Raw genomic sequence first — 18,727 nt, 5'->3', positions numbered from 1 at the left:
CAATGTACAATGCCATAGAGTCAGGAGTAGGGTTTCCAAGCTCTGACGGAACTTGAAGAGCTCCTTGGTTCTCCAGCTTAAAGAGATCAGTTCAATTAGAGAAAATAGCTGGTTTGGAAGGTGAAGTATACAGGCTTATACCCCACTAAGTTCCCTTACTTACCAGGAATTTCCCAACCTGGAGCTGGCAGTCTTAGTTGGGAAGGAAGTAGAGGGCTTACATAAAGGGCGATTCCGCACAATGACCAATGTTGCTAAATGTTTGCAGTATGCAGAAACACTATATTTAATAGTGGAATTTCATCATTCCACAAACCTTCAATTCTAGTGGAATATTGAAGTCCCAGTAGCGGTCTATTCATTCCCCACAAGTTTCCAGTCTCACCGGAATTGCAACAAAGACGGTGATATTTTTCCGTGCTTCTTCCCGCCCCTGACTGTCAGTCAAACAGAACAGCCAATGAACTGTTGTGTTCATGCTCCCCAAAAGCCCCTTTCCCTTTAAAAACTGTTTTTTAAAAACCCGAAAACACCAGTAGCAACGAGTATTTGTTCATTCGATGTCTCAAGGACTTTTTCACTGGCGTAGGAGCTGGCGCTCAATCATTTACACACTCTTCAAGTAAAAAAAAAAATCTCCCCCACCCATGAGTACAATTTCTGGCTGAAATTACGGGCAGTGTCAAACAGGGGGCTGTATTGTGCTTGGGAACGTTAAAGACAATTGCAGAATGGAGCTTTGTTTTACTGTTAAGCACTTCTGAATTGCTTGTGGAGGGACTTCAGCCGGAGAACCCTTGCTTATTCGTTGCTTTTGCCGGTTTAAGGGGGGGGGAATGGTGATCATGTCTCTGGAAGCTCGGGGGCGAGAGCTAGGGAGGGACATTCTTTCTACCGCTATTTTGAGAATGCACATGTCTTTCGCTGATGTGTTGCGGCTTGTGCTCAGAAGTGTAGCATTTTTTTCAGGGGGGTTTCCCCATAAGCGCTTTAAATTTCTGATTGTTGCCGGAGTTAGGCGGGAGTTTTGAAGTAAGGAAACAAGAAGGAATGAAGGAGGGAGGTAGGTGGACTGGTAGGGGAGGGGGGGAAAGGAGGGGGGTCGCAAAGGATCTGGGGGGGCTAAGGGGGGTGGTATGGAGAGGGGGGGTAGAGAGGGGCGTGTGTGTGGGTGTGCAGGGCGGGGGAATCGTAGAGAAAGAAAGGAAGGGAGAAAGAGAAAATGAGAGGAAGTGAGAGGGAGAGAGAGACTGGCAGGAAATAGATAGAGAATAGAGGAAGAAAGGAATGCAAGAAGGAAGGAAGGAGGGAGGGAGGTGGACTGGGAGAGGAGGCGGGAAGGAGAGGGTCGTGAAGGGTCCGGGAGGAGTGGCGAGTGGAGCGCGAAGGGGGGCGAGGGAAGAGCGTTGCGTAGAGAGGGGAGGGTTCATGGGTGCGCGGATCGTGGGTGCGACTTTTTTTTGGGGGGGGTCGGGGGATCAGCGGCAGAGGGTGGGGAGCATGGGGGCGAGTGTTGAGCATGTGGGGGGGAAGACAGTGACGGGTGGGGCGGTGGCTCTGCAGCGGAGGGGGGGAGCATGGCAGTGACTTCTGGGGGTGGGTGAACAGGTTGTTGGGAGGGGGAAACCACTGCGGAGCGGCGGCGGGTCGGGGGGTGAGGTGGGGGGGAAGAGCACAGAGGGTGGATGGGTGTGTGGGGGGTGCCGTGTCGGGGGGGGGGTTACCTCAGCCATCACGGTGTCAGCAGGCATCCTGGTTGGCTGGGCAGGGGCACAAGGTTCCCTTGCCCGGGCAGCGGCTCTGCCTCCAGCCTCCAGGAGGCTGCTGATGGCGGCCGACTGGCTGTGGTAGCGGCGGCCAGGGCTGCAATGGCGGCCTGGGGGGAAGGCTGATCGGGAGACTCGGGAACCCCCCCCCCCCCAGCAAGGTCCCTGCCTCAGCAGCAGAAAAGGAGCAGGGCACCCCGCTCCCCAGCCCAGGTCCCTGGTTCGCTGGCGGGAAAGGAGCAGTATCACCGTGTCTTCAATGTGGCGGCCCTGCTCCTTTCCCTGTGGCGAACCCCCAGAGTGGCCAGTCCAGGGCCGGCTTCACTTGGAGGGGCCAATCAGGAGCCGCTTCCTGGCTTCTGATTGGCCCCTCTGAGTTTTTTATCACGGACAGGCCCCGCCCCTTTCTCCTCCCACCTACCTTTTAGGGCTTTATTATTACCACTCCACAGGAGCAGTTACAAATATGTTTCTTCAACCTCTGCCAACTAGTAATGAGGAGAAGGAACAGTAGAACAGGCATCATTGTGGCAGCAGGGAATTAGGCTGGTGGAACTGGGCATTAAGCAGCCAATGTGTGTTATTTTCAGCAGCAGGGCTGCTGTGTCCTTGTATAAAGTGCAGTCTGGTTTAATAATCACATGACCTGACCATGCCAACAGAGGAATCAAAACTCTTGGCCTTTACCCCCGCTGAATGCATTGTGACCCCTTAGAGAGAGATGGATTAGGGTTTCCCAGCTTTATCCACGAATCTGTTGAAATATACAAGAGCTGTGGTACGTATGAGTCAAAGGCATATCAAAAGCATTTCCCCACATCTAAAAAAATAGCGTTACACCAGTGTAATGTTGTAGCGTTAAAAATAATCACGCCTCTGGCCATTCCTCAACGTCTGCTTGTCTCACTTCCATCTGCCACCTTTTGGTGCTCTTTGCACTCTGCTTGCCTGCTTGAAATGGTAGAAGAGAGCAATGTGCTTTACACGCCACTCGCTTCCCCTTGTCAATCAAGCCAGGCAACCAATCCCCTTTCTTGACCTTTTAAAGAGCCTGCAATGCCCGCTATTTTTTAAAATTCAAACCTTCTCCATTGAAATCCCTATGCATCTAACCATAGTTGCATAGTACTTTTTGAATACCACCCATTATGGACTCATGAGTCTTGATACTGAAAAAAAAAATCTAGTTCCTGATTTTTGGGGGGGGGTGACTCGAAAGAGGCATGCTTTGTGGGAAAAATATTTTTTTGCTTTGCCTGCATGATTGAACACCTATTCATTGCTCCAGGCAGTTTGCTTAAAAAATCTGCAACAACAACCCATCCCCAGAAGAAGGGTGAGGGAAGCGGGTGCAATTGCTGGACATTGGAGGCGGAGATAGCATTTCTTCGCCTCCATACATTTCTTTAGTGTGTGGCCTGCTGGTTGCTCTCCTGTAGCTGGTGCTTTTTAGGCTGGGGAATCCACTTTATGTGATTCCCCAGCTAGCGCTTTAAATGGAGGATGTACCTAGCGGTTTGCTGCTAGGATGCTGGATGTTGGTGACGTCATGCAAAACACCAAAAATGTAGCATCTTCAGCAAGTAAGCATATATTTATGGTGTGCTGAAAGGTCCCAAGAACATCCTACAGGGGGCAGAGCCTTCAGAGAAGCATTTGAGAAATAAATTGATAGTCCATGGTTTAAGAAATCTACAGAAATATGTCTAGCTATAGCAATAGTCGTTTACTAATTTCTGGGAATGTAAGCTTTGGGAATGGTCACCTGGCTTTCTCCATGCTGGAATATGCAAGATCTATAATGTGCATGACTGAAAAGCATATAAAGAATATCCTACATGGGACACTGGAGGAGATGTGCATTTAGCATAGTCAGATTAGGAACTTCCTGATATATTTTAATAGTCTCGTCCTATATCTTGATTGTGTCACTAGGAGACCTTCCTACTCCTTTGAGCATATCTCCTCCCTGCTTGCCTCCAGAACAGACTAGATGAATGCAAAACAACAGTCAGTTAGGTCTCTCCTTTTTTTCTTTATGAAGTTGTTCCTCTCTTGAATAAAGCTGTGTATTCTTTGAGCAGCAAGTGCTCTACCCCTTTGCATATTTAAACTCTGCCAACACAATCCTGCTCCTTCTAGTAATTAAAAACATTCCACATGCCTATTAGTTCCATTTGTACTAGATGGGCAGGGGACTGATGGTTTGGTTCCAAGACTGGTTGTGGCATTTTGTAAAATGCTTAGTTGACTTCAGAAGAGATTAGCATGTAATGCTGCCTTTTTGGAGGCTGGCACAGCTCCCTCCCCAGTGGGGAGGCCAAAACTGGGCTTGTTTTCCCCCACCATCTCTCAAATCATCACAAAGTCTATTAAATCTTCTACTGAAGGATTAGCAGTTACTTGGCTCAGTTTCACCACAGCAAAAAGCTCAGTAATTGTTTTTTTTTCATTGTGTTTAGTTCACATTTCACCAAAGCTGATGTGTCTCCTTGAGGGAATCACATATTTTACACAGGCCGATAATCCGTGCCCCAGAGTAATTGGAAGTTTCTTAAGTGAGTAGCATTTTGGGCTGCTTAATGCTGTTGTTTTTTAACTGGTTAATACTGCTAATTGCATACTTTTATGATATTTTGGTATTTTTTTTCTTTTATGAGCTTTCTTGAGCAAGTCCCTAAAGCGGTGGCACATAAATATTCTAAAATAGATATATTTGGGGCATACTTCCTGCTAGCTGACCAGTTTCTAACTATATGTTCCCCTGATGTTAAGAATACAAGAAAAGCCTGTTGGATTGGACCACTGGCCCTTTTACAGAATGGTTGACTGGTTGCTGAAGAGGGCCCACAAACAGTGCATAGAGGCTAAGGTATTCCCCTGATGTTTCCTCCTAGTGCTTACATTCAGAGGTTTACTGCTTCTGAACATGGAGGCTACCTATAGTCACCATGACCAGTAGCCATTGATGGACCTCTCCTCCATGCATTTGTGTAACTCCATTGTGAAGCCATTTGGCTGTGCTGTGAGCATCACCCTCAAGTTGGATTAGCAAAAGAGGGATGGATGGCTGATTCCCATGCTACACCAGCACCAACTGCTCTCAACCTCACCCACCTCACAGTGGGGAGAATAAAGGGAAGGCGGCTGTAAGCCGCTTTGAGACTCCTATCTTCATTTCAGAATGGAAAACTGGCTTTACATGATTCAATTCAGATTAGAAAATAGATTCAAGAGGGTAGCTATGTTGGCCTGAAACAACACAAAAAAGGTCCCACCTGGAGGCCGGCCTCCCTGGCTGGGGCACAGGAGGAGAACTGGCTGCTTCGGGATTGCCAGAATGAGCGGCCAGGAGACCCTCTCCCCCGCAGTGCCACTTCCAGGGCCGAGGGAGAGAGATGGACCCTGCTGTTTTGTTGGGGGGAGATGCCAAGCAGCAGAACTGGTGGACAGACAGCCTGGATTCAGGGCATGGCATGCTATCGCGGCTGCCCAGGTGCTGGAGGGGAAATAAAAAAGGCACACAAGCATTCTCCAAGGAGGAGAGGGAGAGAGCGAACGAGGGCAGCCCACCACTGTCCCAAGCTGAGAGAGGGGGGGGGGGATGCGCACGGTCTGCCTGCTTGCCAGCGAGAAGTGGTTCCTGCTCGACCCAGCCCCAGCTCTTCCCTGCCAGCTGAAGCCGTAGCATCCTCCGCCCCAGGCACCCATGTTGGCATCCTCCCGGGAGGGTCTGCGGCTCATCCCTTCGTGTATCTCTCTCCCCCTCGCCACTCCCACCACTGCCGCTGCCGCCCTCCCCGTGCCCTCCCCACTGAGCCCCTGGTCCTTGCCACAGGGTTTTATTGGTCGAGTTTGTCATGTCCCACGCCACGACCTCCCCGGGCAGGCCACTCTCCTCACACCCATCCCCCGGCAGTGGCAGAGCGGGCAGCAGCAGCAACACCCGCGCCCCACTCCTGGCAGGCTATGGCCAAGCACCCCATCCCTGCCTCCCACAGGCAAGCAGGCAGGCAGGCAGGCAGGCAGGCAGTCCCTCCTGCCTGCCAGCCAGCCGGCCGCCAGATAGGGAAAGCAAGTCAGCCAGCCGCACTCCCCCGCGGCCTGGCCTCACATGTGACCAGAAATCTGGGGCGGCGGCAGGCAGTGACAGGCGGCAGGCAAGCCCTCCCCACTCCCTCCTCGACTGGCTTTAGGGCGGCAGCGGCCCAGGAAGAGCCCAGAGGACGGGTCCAGGACAGGTCCACGAAGGCACGGAGGAAAAGGCCGACCGAGCAGGTGGCAGCAGAGCTGGCTGGGAAGCCCTACCCCAGAGCCCAGGCACCTGCGCGGGGGCCTCCTGAGCCATGGCTGCCTGCTGGGCAGCAAAAAAAAAATGTAAAAAAATTTTTTTAATGGAGAACACCACTGGACACTCAGAAAACGCTGCGGGACATGGGGCAAATGCCCCAAATGCGGGACTGTCCTTCCAAAGGCAGGACTAATGGTCACCTTACAGGCAAAAGGTAGGTGGGGCTTAGAGAATTCTCAGAGAACTGCAACTGGTCCAAGCACACCCAGCAGGCTTCATGTGAAAAGATGAGGAATCAAATTCAACTGAGGCTAGAGTCCACCACACTTAACTCAGTGGGGGAGGAGAAAGGATTGTTTTGGAGGGGGGGCTCCTTCCCAGAAGAAAGATGACAACTTTCTCAGCTTTCCAAAAGATTTATTTTCCTGTTCACACCAAAAGCATGGTTTGGAAGCAGAAGACAGAAAAAGCCAAATACTTTCAGGTTTTTAGATTTTCTTCTGAAAAGCTTGTTGGGAGTGCCTGAGCAGCTTCAAATTTTGCAACTGCTTTTTGCGCTCCAGACATTCTAGATTCATTAATTGGCCATATCCCTTGGCTTTCTAGAGGTGTTACAAATCCTTAATCACTGTTTTATTTGAGCACCTACAGGTTTAATCAGGGCAGTCAATCATCAAATCACTAAGTATGGTGTTTAAAATCTGCTGCGAAATATTCCTGATGTTGTGTGCCTTTCAGAACCACACATGGCTACAAAATGTGGCCGAACAATGGGAGACTAAGTGCTGAGTGCTTTCAGGAAGCCAGGGGAGTGATTCTGATTTACGCCGGTTCTGCTTGCAAACCGACACAGGTCTGCCCGTTCACTCCTGGCTTTCACAAAGGTCTGGGCAGGATCAGAATCTGATCTCGCAACTGACCTAAATTTCCTTAACAATGTAGTTCAGTTAGCATGCAGGGGAGAAAACTAAACAAAGAATGATTGAGAGTCAAAAGACCACACAATGTGGGCATAAAAGTAGCAATAGATGCAGATTTCCTGCCATCATTAATGAACCTCCAGAGAAGCATTTGAGACATAAATTGATACTCCATGATTTAAGAAATATTTCTGGCCACAGCAGTGGTTGCTTACTAATTTCTGGGAATGTAAGCTTTGGGAATGGTCACCCTGCGTTCTGCATGCTGGAATATGTAAGATTTGTAATGTACATGACTCAAAAGCATATAAAGAATATCCTACAGTAAGGTGACCAGATGGTAAAACGGGACACCATTGACTGGGCGGGGGGTCTTGATTTAAAATTTTGTCTATATGGAGCAACAAAATTTTTCATAGAACGCATATAACGCAAAAATAGTATTGTAATATATATATTTTAATTTTAACATAAGTACAATTTGCCAGGTGTCCCCTGATGTCCCTCCAAAAGTGTGACAGTGTGCTCACCTTTTCCTACAGGGGACACTGGAGGAGATGTATATTAAGCAATTTGTAGAATAGGAGCTTCATTTCTAATCTCCAATGCTGTTTGTCAGTATAGTCCAGGGGTAGTCAAACTGCGGCCCTCCAGATGTCCATGGACTACAATTCCCAGGAGCCCCTGCATTTGCTGGCAGGGGATCCTGGGAAATGTAGTCCATGGACATCTGGAGGGCCGCAGTTTGACTACCCCTGGTATAGTCATTGTGCTCTTTCAGGAATCTGAAATTGTTTTATTTTAATTTATTTTATTTTATTATGGTACATTGAGACTTCTTTCTCTGAATCAACCTATCCAATATTTTTACTAATCTATGATACAAAGTAGTTCAGGTCAAGTTCTTTGAAATCTGCACTATTCCTGAAGATGGTGTTCCCCAACATGGTGCCCAACAATACCTTATCCGGCCCCCCCACCAAGTATTTTCAGCAAACAGGTGGGACCGGGGTGAGGTTGTTGCCTAGCATGACTTCTGATTGATCGCTGTGCAGATTAAAACAACACAAGTGGAAACATGATACTCGTGGAAGGGATCCCCTTCCTCTTTTAGTTTTAGCCATTCCCACTGTCATAGAATCATAGAATCATAGAGTTGGAAGGGGCCATACAGGCCATCTAGTCGAACTCCCTGCTCAACGCAGGATCAGCCCAAAGTATCCTAAAGCATCCAAGAAAAGTGTGTATCCAACCTTTGCTTGAAGACTGCCAGTGGAACATTGTGGCTCCTGCTTCAAATTAAATTTAAATTAAAGCTAAGAGGTTGCTGCCAGCAGGCCCAGCATAGCTCCCAGCCACACTGCTCGGGCCACTATACTCTTTCCCCCAACCCCCCAGCACTGATGTGACCAAGCCCAGCATTAGCCTAGCATGGCTTTGATCTTCCCTACCAGGCCTGCCATGGCTCCGGCCACCCCCCCCCCATTCCCCCAAGACTTCACAGAAAGAGATGGGTGCATTGTCTGTGCATACTCAGACAGTCCTTTTATTTTAGGACAATTTAAAACTCCCAATGTTATTTTTACAGGGTTTTTTTTAACAATCCTGAGGGGTTCTCCTAAATTTGAGGGGGGAAAACATTCTGTCAGTGTGGGCCTGATCCATGGATTTAGATATCAGCAGATTGACCCATACATGATTATTAGATAAACAGAAAATAGATTGCTCTAACAATGCTGTTTTATTCTCTCTCTCTCTTTCTCTCTCTCTCTCTCTTTCTCTTCCTGTTTTTCCAGTGTAGTTTTAACATCACTCCTCTTTTTTTCTATACTTGGACTACCTCTGGTGTGTGTGTGTGTGTGTGTGTGTGTGTGTGTGTGCGGCTCTGCCTCTGGCAGCAGTCATTTTCTGGTTGATTCCAGCTCCTATGTCAGCCATTTTGTGATTGTGTCTACCATCCTGCCTCAGGATTGCAGAGGCATCCCACATTGGCTTAAGAAATTGCTTTAATGTTATCATGCTTCCTTAGTTCTTAGAGGGCTAAACACAAAAACAGGTGATAAATTTTTCACATGCATTTTACCTTTCATTTTCCTGGCACCCTGAGATCCCTTGACAATATAAGCACAACAGGTCTTACCACAAAGAGCTGGAATTATAGGAAATCTGACTCATAATGCAAGTTGAAAATGTCCTACATGCTTTAAATATTAGTGTGAAGGAGAAAGGAAGAAGAGAACATGAGGCGATCTCAGCTGAAAATATATGCAATGGAAAGGAGAAAATGGTTCTTGTATCTTGAATAGTTTGACAGAAAAGAGGTGGGTCCCCCCCCCCCCCCAGCTTTTCTTCCAGCTACAGGACAAGTTGCACCTAACAAAATGATCACTTCTACCAAGTACAAAAGTTGTCCTTTGTATGTGAACTGGAGTAATTGCTTTAAGAACTTTTTTTTCATGAGCCCATGCTTCATGTGGCATTTTTGTTGATCAGTTACTTAATGCACATCAGCTGCTGGGTGCTAAATAGCATTATTATGCTACCTAGACAGCCCTGGCTGTCTTTTGTGAGGAAAACTCATTATTTCCTGCTAAATAGGGCATACAAGATGTAGACTTTCCTTGTGAAAATAGCAAATATCAAAGGCTGGATTCAGCCAGACACAGATCATTTGTCTCTCTGTTAAAATGCCTCTCAATAAAGTACTTAGCATTAGATACTTTTGCATAGTGCTAAAAACACCAGACAGTATAGACCTTCTCAGTGCTCTGAGCAATATTTCATCCTAACTCTTACTTCTGATATACAGATGAAGGGTAGGGCGTTGTTTTGAAATAGTCACATAAAGGATTGTTTCGCCTTTCAAAGCACATCCATTTGTGGATTTTCCATCTAAGCACCTTTTTAAGGGGCTAAACTAAAAATGACTTAGAAGGCTGGGATCTTTCTCAGTTTCAGCTCTTTGAAAATATGGGGAACTGCTGGAAGGAGATGTGTTTTAACCCTTGCCTTCTATACATTTCTTTTTGCATGCAAGTTAGTCCCTCACAGAGAAGGGCTGTAGCTCAGTGGCAGAACATCTGCCTGGCATGCAGAAGGTCCCAAGTTCTCTCCATGGCATCCCCAATAAGGATCAGGTTGTAAAGGATCCCAGACTGAGACCCTGGACAGCTGCTGCCAGTCTGTGTAACCAGTACTGGCTTTGATGGGCAAATGAGCTGATTCAGTATAAGGCATCTTTGTGTGTTCACCCACCAGTTTGCACAGATCAGCTAGAGAGAAAAGACAGGTGCAGCATCTGCCTGTCCCCCCCCCCACTTGTGGTGGAGCGGGAGTACTCTCTCTCTCTCTCTCTCTCTCTCTCTCTCTCTCTGCATTTTTGCTGGATACAGATTATAAAGAGAGGGCCAGTTTGGATGTGTATGCAGCTTTGTAGGCGGGGATGGAACCTCCCTCCATGCGCCACATGTAGTTTCTGTGCAGAGCTTAAATTTGAGTCACGTGAGTCTTTTTCCTCTTGTGCAATAAAGCTGGGGAATCCCCAGCCTCTAATGTAGGAATAATATAATATAATGACAGCAGAAGTTAGACTTCTTGTTATCATTTGTATGACAAGCACTATCCACTAGATGGCCATGACACTCACACACCAGTACATAAGAGCTGTATTTGGGGGGGAAACTGCATATGCCCAGTGGCGAACCCCTGAGATTTCAGCAGTGTAAATGTTATCTCTACAATACAATTACCTCTTGATGTTTGTCCCCGGCCGCATCTAAGCTACAAGTTTGCATTTATTATACAGCACCATAATAGGAGAACACTGAAAGTCCTCTTGAGGAGAATTGCACTTCTAAGAACTCATAACTTCTACTGTTGTTGGGAAAGAAAACTTTCTTGCTTCTCTCTGCATTTTGTATGTGCATGTGTGCTAATATTGGAGAAAGTTGTTTCAGGCTATTGTTTTTATTTAGAATTTTAGTAAATTAATCCTCTAGTGATTTGGTGGATTTCAGGAGCAGGGGTTGCAGTCATTCAGAATAACCACTGCATTTTTTAAATGTTGATTTTAATCATATCTTGGGGGATTCATTGGCTGTGATGTCTTTGATGTATGAGTCTTCCATTCCAGAGTGATCCCTACTTTCACTAGCATCAGGGTCACAGAAATACGTGCTCATGAGTTAAGGTTGCTTCTTTACACTTTACTAAATGCATGAATTACGGTATCGCATGTGCAAAGAGATACCTGGAACTCTATATAGAAATATAAAGATATAGCTTTTTCTGATGCACATGAGATTACACTCTGAGTACAGAACTTAATGATAGCGAAGAGTGGTGACTTTAGGGACATAACATAGGAATTGGTCTCCAAAAAGGATAAAATGTACACATTGCAGATCCCACTCAACCATTCAGCTACACATTATAGAGAGTTCTATATAGGTATATTTCTATATAGAGTGTATTATCATAATCTTGACCACTGAGGAAGACCCGGAAGGGTCGAAACGCGTTTGGTCCTTGGTTCTATGTGCTGTTAGTTCGGTATAGTTTTTAAGAAGTTTTTATTCTGTTTTTAATTGTGCACTACAATAAATAATTAACAAGTTTTACATTATTTTTATTGTTCAGCTCAACTTTTGAGTTCCTACCTGTTAAGGTTGGGTTTTGTTCCTTTTTTGGTTTAGCAACATGACGTTCTCCCCATATTTAATGCAAACAATGATTCCCAGCTTTCTAATTGGAATTAACGCAATATGATGGAAAAATATATAAGGCATGACATATCAGCTTAATATTCATAGTTCTGTAAATAAAACATGTAGTGTCCTCTTTTCTATACTCTGTCATTTTTTTGAATAAATAAAGAATGTATTAATAAAGGAATTATTTCTCATTGCATGCCTCTTTCTCTCTCATTTCTCTATCATCCATCTTTCCTTTCTGCCCTGTCTGTCTCCATTAATTCCTGACGAAGTGATGTGACTCTGGAAAATACAGTTGCTCTAGGTGAATTATAAATAGCCTCCTACTTCAGCTCATTAGCAAGCGGGACGCACTCCTCCTCAGGGCATCAGCCCTGTGCCTACGTGTGGGATGTGTGAGTGCAAGGCTTTGCACGGTGCCCTGCAATGTGCAGAGCACTCACATGACTCCACAATGTGAATCGACCTAAGGCTCAGAAGCTGGCTTGGAGGTCTGCCTCTCTCTGTATGCCCCGGGGAGGACTCCTGGAGCAATGGGATGGCTCTCTGCATTGTTTCTTTTCTTGACTTTACTGATGAAAGAGTTTTGGCCAGTGCCTGTGAATGGTGGTTAGGCAGAGTTATAGCAGTAAAGCCAATCTCTGTAATAGGATTTGGCCACTGAATCTGGGTTTTTGTTGCAGAAATTAGTGACAACTGTCACAGGGCCTGGATTAAATGAAACGAATTGTAGATCTTATTTGGGGGCCACTGCTTTGTTAGCAACTGGAGCTGGTTTGAAAAACTGGATTCTGTGAAGGCTGGATAGCTTGTAATTTTTACTGGGTTGTCTTTAATTGTAAATACTTTCAAAGTGCAATTAACTCATTTTATAATAACCTGTTCTAGAAAGAAACAGTTATTCCTTCACTTCAACTATGAGCCTTCTTGTTATGAAATGAATTAATGGACCTGAGCCCAGAGGGCATGAAGTGGTTAAATTCATATACAGCTCAGCAAGATGAAAACATTTCCAGTTGTGATGTGAAAGCCCTGCCTAAATGGGAAAAAAAAAATCTCACCCCTCTCCAGTGTCCATTAGCCCAGGCTCAGCAATCCCTGAATTAAACAGACAACTCTCCAGCAGAAGCTATTGTTCGTTCCACTGCTGGGCTGCAACAATAGGAAAAAGCAGCAATTTTCTGGAAGAGGACTGATTTCTCACTGATTCTGACCACACTGATGTTAGCAACCAGCTTCCTTACTCTGGCTCCTCCATCTTTTGGGGCCTGGCCTGACAACCAGCCGGCTGGTCCAGTTCCCAAACCAGATGGGATCTGTCTTTGCAGAGCTTAACGGGAGAAATGAAGGCAGTCCACAAGGCTTTTGGTTTTGGAAGATGGGGTTCTCTCTTGGCAGTTTGCTTGCCACTGGGATACAACCCAGGTGGCAGGCAACAGGATTGCTCTAACATGTGGGATTTACACTTAGACTCTGGTTAACAACTGGCCTTTGAGTGGATATGGCCTTTTTGTTGCAAACATCCTAGAATTGTTTCATGCTGGCAGAAAAAGTCACAGCCTGACACACCTACCTATGCTACTGTTTTCAAGAGTTTCCTCAAAAAGAGGGCACAGAAGCCTGAAGTCTGGCTTGTTCCAGGAGGCCCGGGAAGAAAATGAGCCAGTAGCTGAATATGGTAGAAGGTGCTCTTCAGTGTCACAGATCTTGTCAAGAAGGGCAGGTTTAGATCCACTAAGCCTACAGCAACCTTTCCTTTCCTTTGGTCATACCTGTGTCTTCCAGCTAGAAGCCAGCTTCTGACTTGCTTTTTGTCTGGGACCCTCTCTTCCTCCTTGTCTCTCCAACATTGCCTTTTCCAGGAATGCTGGTTAGCTCTGCAGTGTGATGGAGAAATGCAGCCCTTCTAAATCAGAAGCACCACCTGGTAAACATGAGGAGGTAACTGATGAGGGAGGATTTGATGTTTGGTTGCTTCGTGCAAATGAGCTGCCTGTTAAAACCCAAATTGTTAGTGCGTGGAAGGAAGGGGTTGAAAGAGACTATGGTAGCACTTTAAATTGGAGACAATTATTAGCATGATTGGAATAAGCAATCTTAGGCTTTTCATGTGCTCACTATTTTTTAAAGGCTTGAGAGAAGGAGGATAATACTAAACGAACTGTTGTTCTTTGCAGCTTTTTCAGGCAGATGCTGGAAGGGAATGGTAAGTGAGTGGCAGACTATTGTGTATTTATTCAAGCACTGTCTTTAAGCTTGAAACCATGCCTTTCTGTTCAGATAGATATCTACCTTCCTTACAGGAACGCGGATTCGTTTGACAGGATTCTTTGAGGAAAGCAAGATTTCAGGGTGTCAGCTGTGCTTACATATGACTGTAAGCAGCACTGGCCGAATACAGGCCTAGTTTTGTGTGCATGTCCTGAGATTTGCATCATGTAAACAAATCCCCAGCAGCTAGAACAAAGCTGAAATCAGAAACAGACACACATAGAATCTAAATGATAGAGGATGAGGTCTGTGATGCTATAAGATACAACTACTGTGTTATTTTCTTCTAGCACTCCTGTGCCCTAAAGCAGCAGTCCCCAACCTTTTTGCGGTTGAGGACCGCCTCCGGGGGTGGGTGAGAGCCGGCGTCCCGGGCACCGCGCATGCACATTTTTGCCAGCAGGGGGCACAAACGCTCATGCGCAACAGCTCTGCGCATGTGCATTTGCGTCTGCTGGCGTGCTGGCGGCTGCGCCTGCCTCTTCCCCCCCCCCTTCTTGAATCAAGAAGCTAGCTGGGCCACTTTGGCGGCCGCTTCACTTGCGGCCTGGTGAGCTTCTCCCTGTGGAGAGGTGGGGGGAGAGGCAGGTGCGGCCGGCGGCGGCCCGCTACCGGGCCACAGACCAGGGGTTGACGACCCCTGCCCTAAAGAGAAGTATAACAAGTGTACATTTAGCAGATGAAACTGTTTCCAGCACACACATATATGCACTTCTGCTTGCTTTGTTTCAATTCTGTTTTTTCTTCCTCCCTCTCTCTCGCTCCCTCTTATGTACACATTTAAAGCAAAGGAGCACATGTACACAGCTATGCTTCCCAACCGTATTCTGCATGATTGTGCTACTTCTGTGGCTTCTTGAAGTCTGAAAAATGTTTCAGGGGTTTCTCAATGTTAAAAAAGTTGAGAAAGGCTAGGGTAGAGTCTCAGATTCGGGACCTGGGAGATTCAGTTCCAACCCTCACTTTGCTATAGAAGCTTCTGGGTAACCTTGAGCCAGTCACACAGTCAGCCTAATCTTCCTCACAAGGACAAAGGGAAGGAGAGCTGAATGATCTAAGAAGCCACTGTTGGTTCGAATTAGTGAAAAAGGGCAGAGTATAGATTAAGTTCATAAATGCTCAGGACAGGGTATGCTTAAGAAACATGACCTTGGGAGGAGTCCCATCCATTTCAGGTGTTAAACTTGTGGGTGGGTAATCTCTGTATTTTCTTGATTAGGGTTGAATAGTATTTAATTATTGTACTTTCATGGCTCTTTAAACCTGTTGGTTTGTTTCTTCTCTATAAAAGTTAGGCAAAGCAAGAACCCATTTATTGTATCTGAAGGAGTGTACTATGATCCACAGAAGTTTGTAAATGTTGGGACTTTTGAACTTGGCTAGGTCCTGAGTCCCTCCAGAGAAATACAGCTGCAGATTAATAGAGCATCTGAAAGTATGCAGTTATTAGTTACCTTTGTGAATGAGGCATAGACTCACAGTGCTTTAAAACAGAGAAATCTTTACTGGAAAGATTATTTACAAATGTATATAATATTTATCTGTTTCAGTCTTCTTACTGAAGTCCAGATGCTTAAAGAGTGGTTACAAAAGCAACACACTGCATGCCTCTATGACTAGGCTGCAAGCAGGACTATACCCCGTACATCACCAGATGGAGATAGTTGAGAGCCTAATGGCTTCTCTTCCTAAAGAAAGAGGAAGTGGGTGGGAGCCCACTTTAAATAAAGGAATTCCCAGAGCATGTGCTTGGGGTTTTTCCACTGCAACCTCACCAGTGAGTACGATGCCACTAGAGGGCACACATGTATAGCTTAGCTGCTTTAACAGTTTAACAACAGCCCTTCAGACTTCACCAAATTACTAACTCATTGCAATTCCAACTGTAAAGGAATAACATTTTGTCACCACAGGACTCCTGTTTTTTTTAGACTACCATAGTTTCTCCTCTGGAATGGGATTAGACAACTTCATAGCATGAAGCTACCATACCACTGAGGAAACCTGCTGCAGGTCCTTTTGGGAAACCATTAGGCCAAGCAAGTCTAATCCCATCAGAACTTGGAAACTAAGCAAAGCTGACCCTGCCTATTGTTTGGATGGGAGACCAAGGATTTGGGTGAAGCTCTTCCAAAGAACCCTAGAGGTCATCATACAAAGGCAGGCAATGGCATATCATCTCCAAAATTTCCTTGCCTGGCTGCCAGACAATCCTCAAATCTCTTGGCTACACTAAACAAATCATGTGATAAATAGCCATTAGGCTTTTATAGCAGTTGAATGGCCACATATTGTTGCAATGGTAGATAATCCTTTTACTTTTATGGGATGGTGTCAATTATTGGGGAAAGTGTAATTCTCTTGAGAAGAATTATGCAAAAGTACAAAAAGGGAGCACAAAGTCTTGTTCTGATCTGTGTTGCTGCCCTCTCCTGCCAGATGTTCATCAGTGGGATCTAATCAATTGTTGTGGTTTAGGATTGCCAACTCTGGGTTCAGAAATACCTGGAGATGTGAAGGTGGAGCCTGGAAGAGTAGGGTATAGTGCCACACATTCGACCTTCCAAACCGACCATTTTCTCCAGGAGAAGTGGAATAAATGTTTTAAATAAATAAATAAATAATAAAGTATCCATGTATCACTTACAGTTCCAGCCTCCACTTAGAGTTTGGCAAAGCTATTATAGCTTCTATTCTATCTGTGGTTTTAAGGACTATGGAGAACCAGTGAGGCATCAGTTGACAAAAAAAATTCTTAATGCACAATCACATGATGGGAGACCGCTTTTACTAGCCAGGCACCTATATCTCCAATATAATTTATCCAAGTTTTGACAGAACATTCCCTGTTAACATTTATAAACTGAAAGGTTGGCTACTGTAAGGTGCTAACAGGAACAGAAGGCAAAGTATAGAGCACAGAGCTGTGTCCTTTGTTACAGGGTGATTCAGATTTTGAAGTCTGGGTTAGCAGTTCCTCATGAAGCAGCATAAAGTTTAATTCCCTCTCTTGCAATGGAACATGAATAATTTAAAAACAGTCTTTGGAGTTAGCAGATGTCATTCAGTGCATCCAGGAAGTAGTTTTGGCAGAGTAAAAAGGGGGCTGGATTTCCATAGTCACTTTTCTGAACAGCACAAGCCTTCAAAACCGAAGAGGAAGGTTTAATTGAGAAAAGCTCTCCAGCATCTGTGCTTGTTCAATAATCTATGAATTCATGTCTTGCACCTGCATCCCCTAGTTTTCAGCCAATGAGAAAGCAGGTCTTGGACACCTGGCCCTTCTGGTTTTACCCGCATTGCTCATTCTTCTCTTCCGCCTGAAAAATTTGATCGCTTTGTATAGGAGTGAAGCAGCCACCATTCTCTAGAGTTTAAATTATTAAATTTTCTTCTTTCTCTAATGAGTAGCATCTGTCAATAGAGTTGACTGATGATACTTTTGTAATTCTTGTATTGCTGCTGTACCACAATCCATGTATTGGGATAGTTGCTTAACATAGCAGAATTCATCCGGTCATGTAAGCATGATACTAAATAAATCTACAAAGGATATTGAAAAAAAGCTAAATTTGCGTTTATTTAACTAGATCCAGTTCACAATCAGGTTGCAGTCAAAAGAAGAGAAAGAAGCCTGATCTAAAGTGTGCTTTCCCTATCACAAGTGGCCAGCTTTGCCACAGTTGAAATGAATATATTACCCAAGTTTAACTTTTTATTCCAAGTACTACCATTATCAATTAAAGATGATATGTAAGTGGCAAATGGAAATAGACAAATTTATTTGGGACTATAAAAGGCCTAGGATTGCTTTTAAAATCCTACAACAACAACAACAACAACAACAACAACAACAATCAAATTATTATTATTATTATTATTATTAATAATAATAATAATCAAGTAATCAAATTATTATATTGTATTGTGACTGCCAGAGGCTTGTGGCAGTCACAATACAATATAATATACAGTACATACATAAAATCCCCCCCCCCAAAAAAACCTTAAAGTTAAAGCTAAAAAACCCATTAGCCACAGTTCAAGACGAAAAAGTTATAAAAATCCCTATTATCCCCCCTTGGGGGGTGGACCTGGGGAAGCAATTGTAAGCTGCTGGCAGAGTGGTCCAAAAGGGGGGTCAGATCTACCTTAGCGCGCCGGCCTCAATCATAGACCTGCCGGAATAGCTCCGTCTTACAGGCCCTGTGAAATTCCGGAAGCTCCTGTAAGGCCCGCAGCTCTTCCGGGAGCTCATTCCACCAGGTAGGGGCCAGGCCTGAAAAGGCTCTGGCCCTGGTTGACACCAAGCACGCTTCCCTAGGGCTGGGTATGACCAATAGGTTAGTATAAAGCTCTGTGGGGGGCATAGGGCGAAAGGCGAACTCTCAAGCATGAGAAGAAAAGAGGTGATTAAGTTGTACCCAATTTGAAGCTTTATCTACATGCTGCCATGCTTATTGCATTGGCAGATTGGATAATAGACCCAAAGGCTAGAGCTTTGATCTTGGAGAAGGCGGGCCTAAAGGAAGGATTTCATAATATTCTTTCATCCTTGCCCATATATCATAGAATCATAGAGTTGGAAGGGGCCATACAGTCCAACCCCCTGCTCAATGCAGGATCAGCCCTAAGCATCCTAAAGCAATATATATATATGATGGAAATAATGGCAACAGTTTTATGCTACATCAAAGACCATCTCAAAGCCTCCATTCCAGGGATGTTGTGTTTAATTTGCAGATTTGCTCTGTACCTGAAAAAATC

At 45.2% G+C, this 18,727-nt stretch overlaps 1 protein-coding gene across 4 annotated transcripts in view; it reads left to right on the top strand.

Moving 5' to 3' along the window:
- Window positions 1-18,727, top strand: part of MGAT5B (alpha-1,6-mannosylglycoprotein 6-beta-N-acetylglucosaminyltransferase B) — a 280,817-nt gene that overhangs the window by 31,132 nt on the left and 230,958 nt on the right. The gene's annotated exons all lie outside the window — the stretch shown is intronic.

This window comes from Paroedura picta, chromosome 3, assembly GCF_049243985.1.
Source record: "Paroedura picta isolate Pp20150507F chromosome 3, Ppicta_v3.0, whole genome shotgun sequence".
Classification (NCBI taxonomy): Eukaryota; Metazoa; Chordata; class Lepidosauria; order Squamata; family Gekkonidae; genus Paroedura; species Paroedura picta.
Note: the sequence above shows the minus strand (reverse complement) of the source record. Positions and strands in the feature narration are given on the sequence as shown.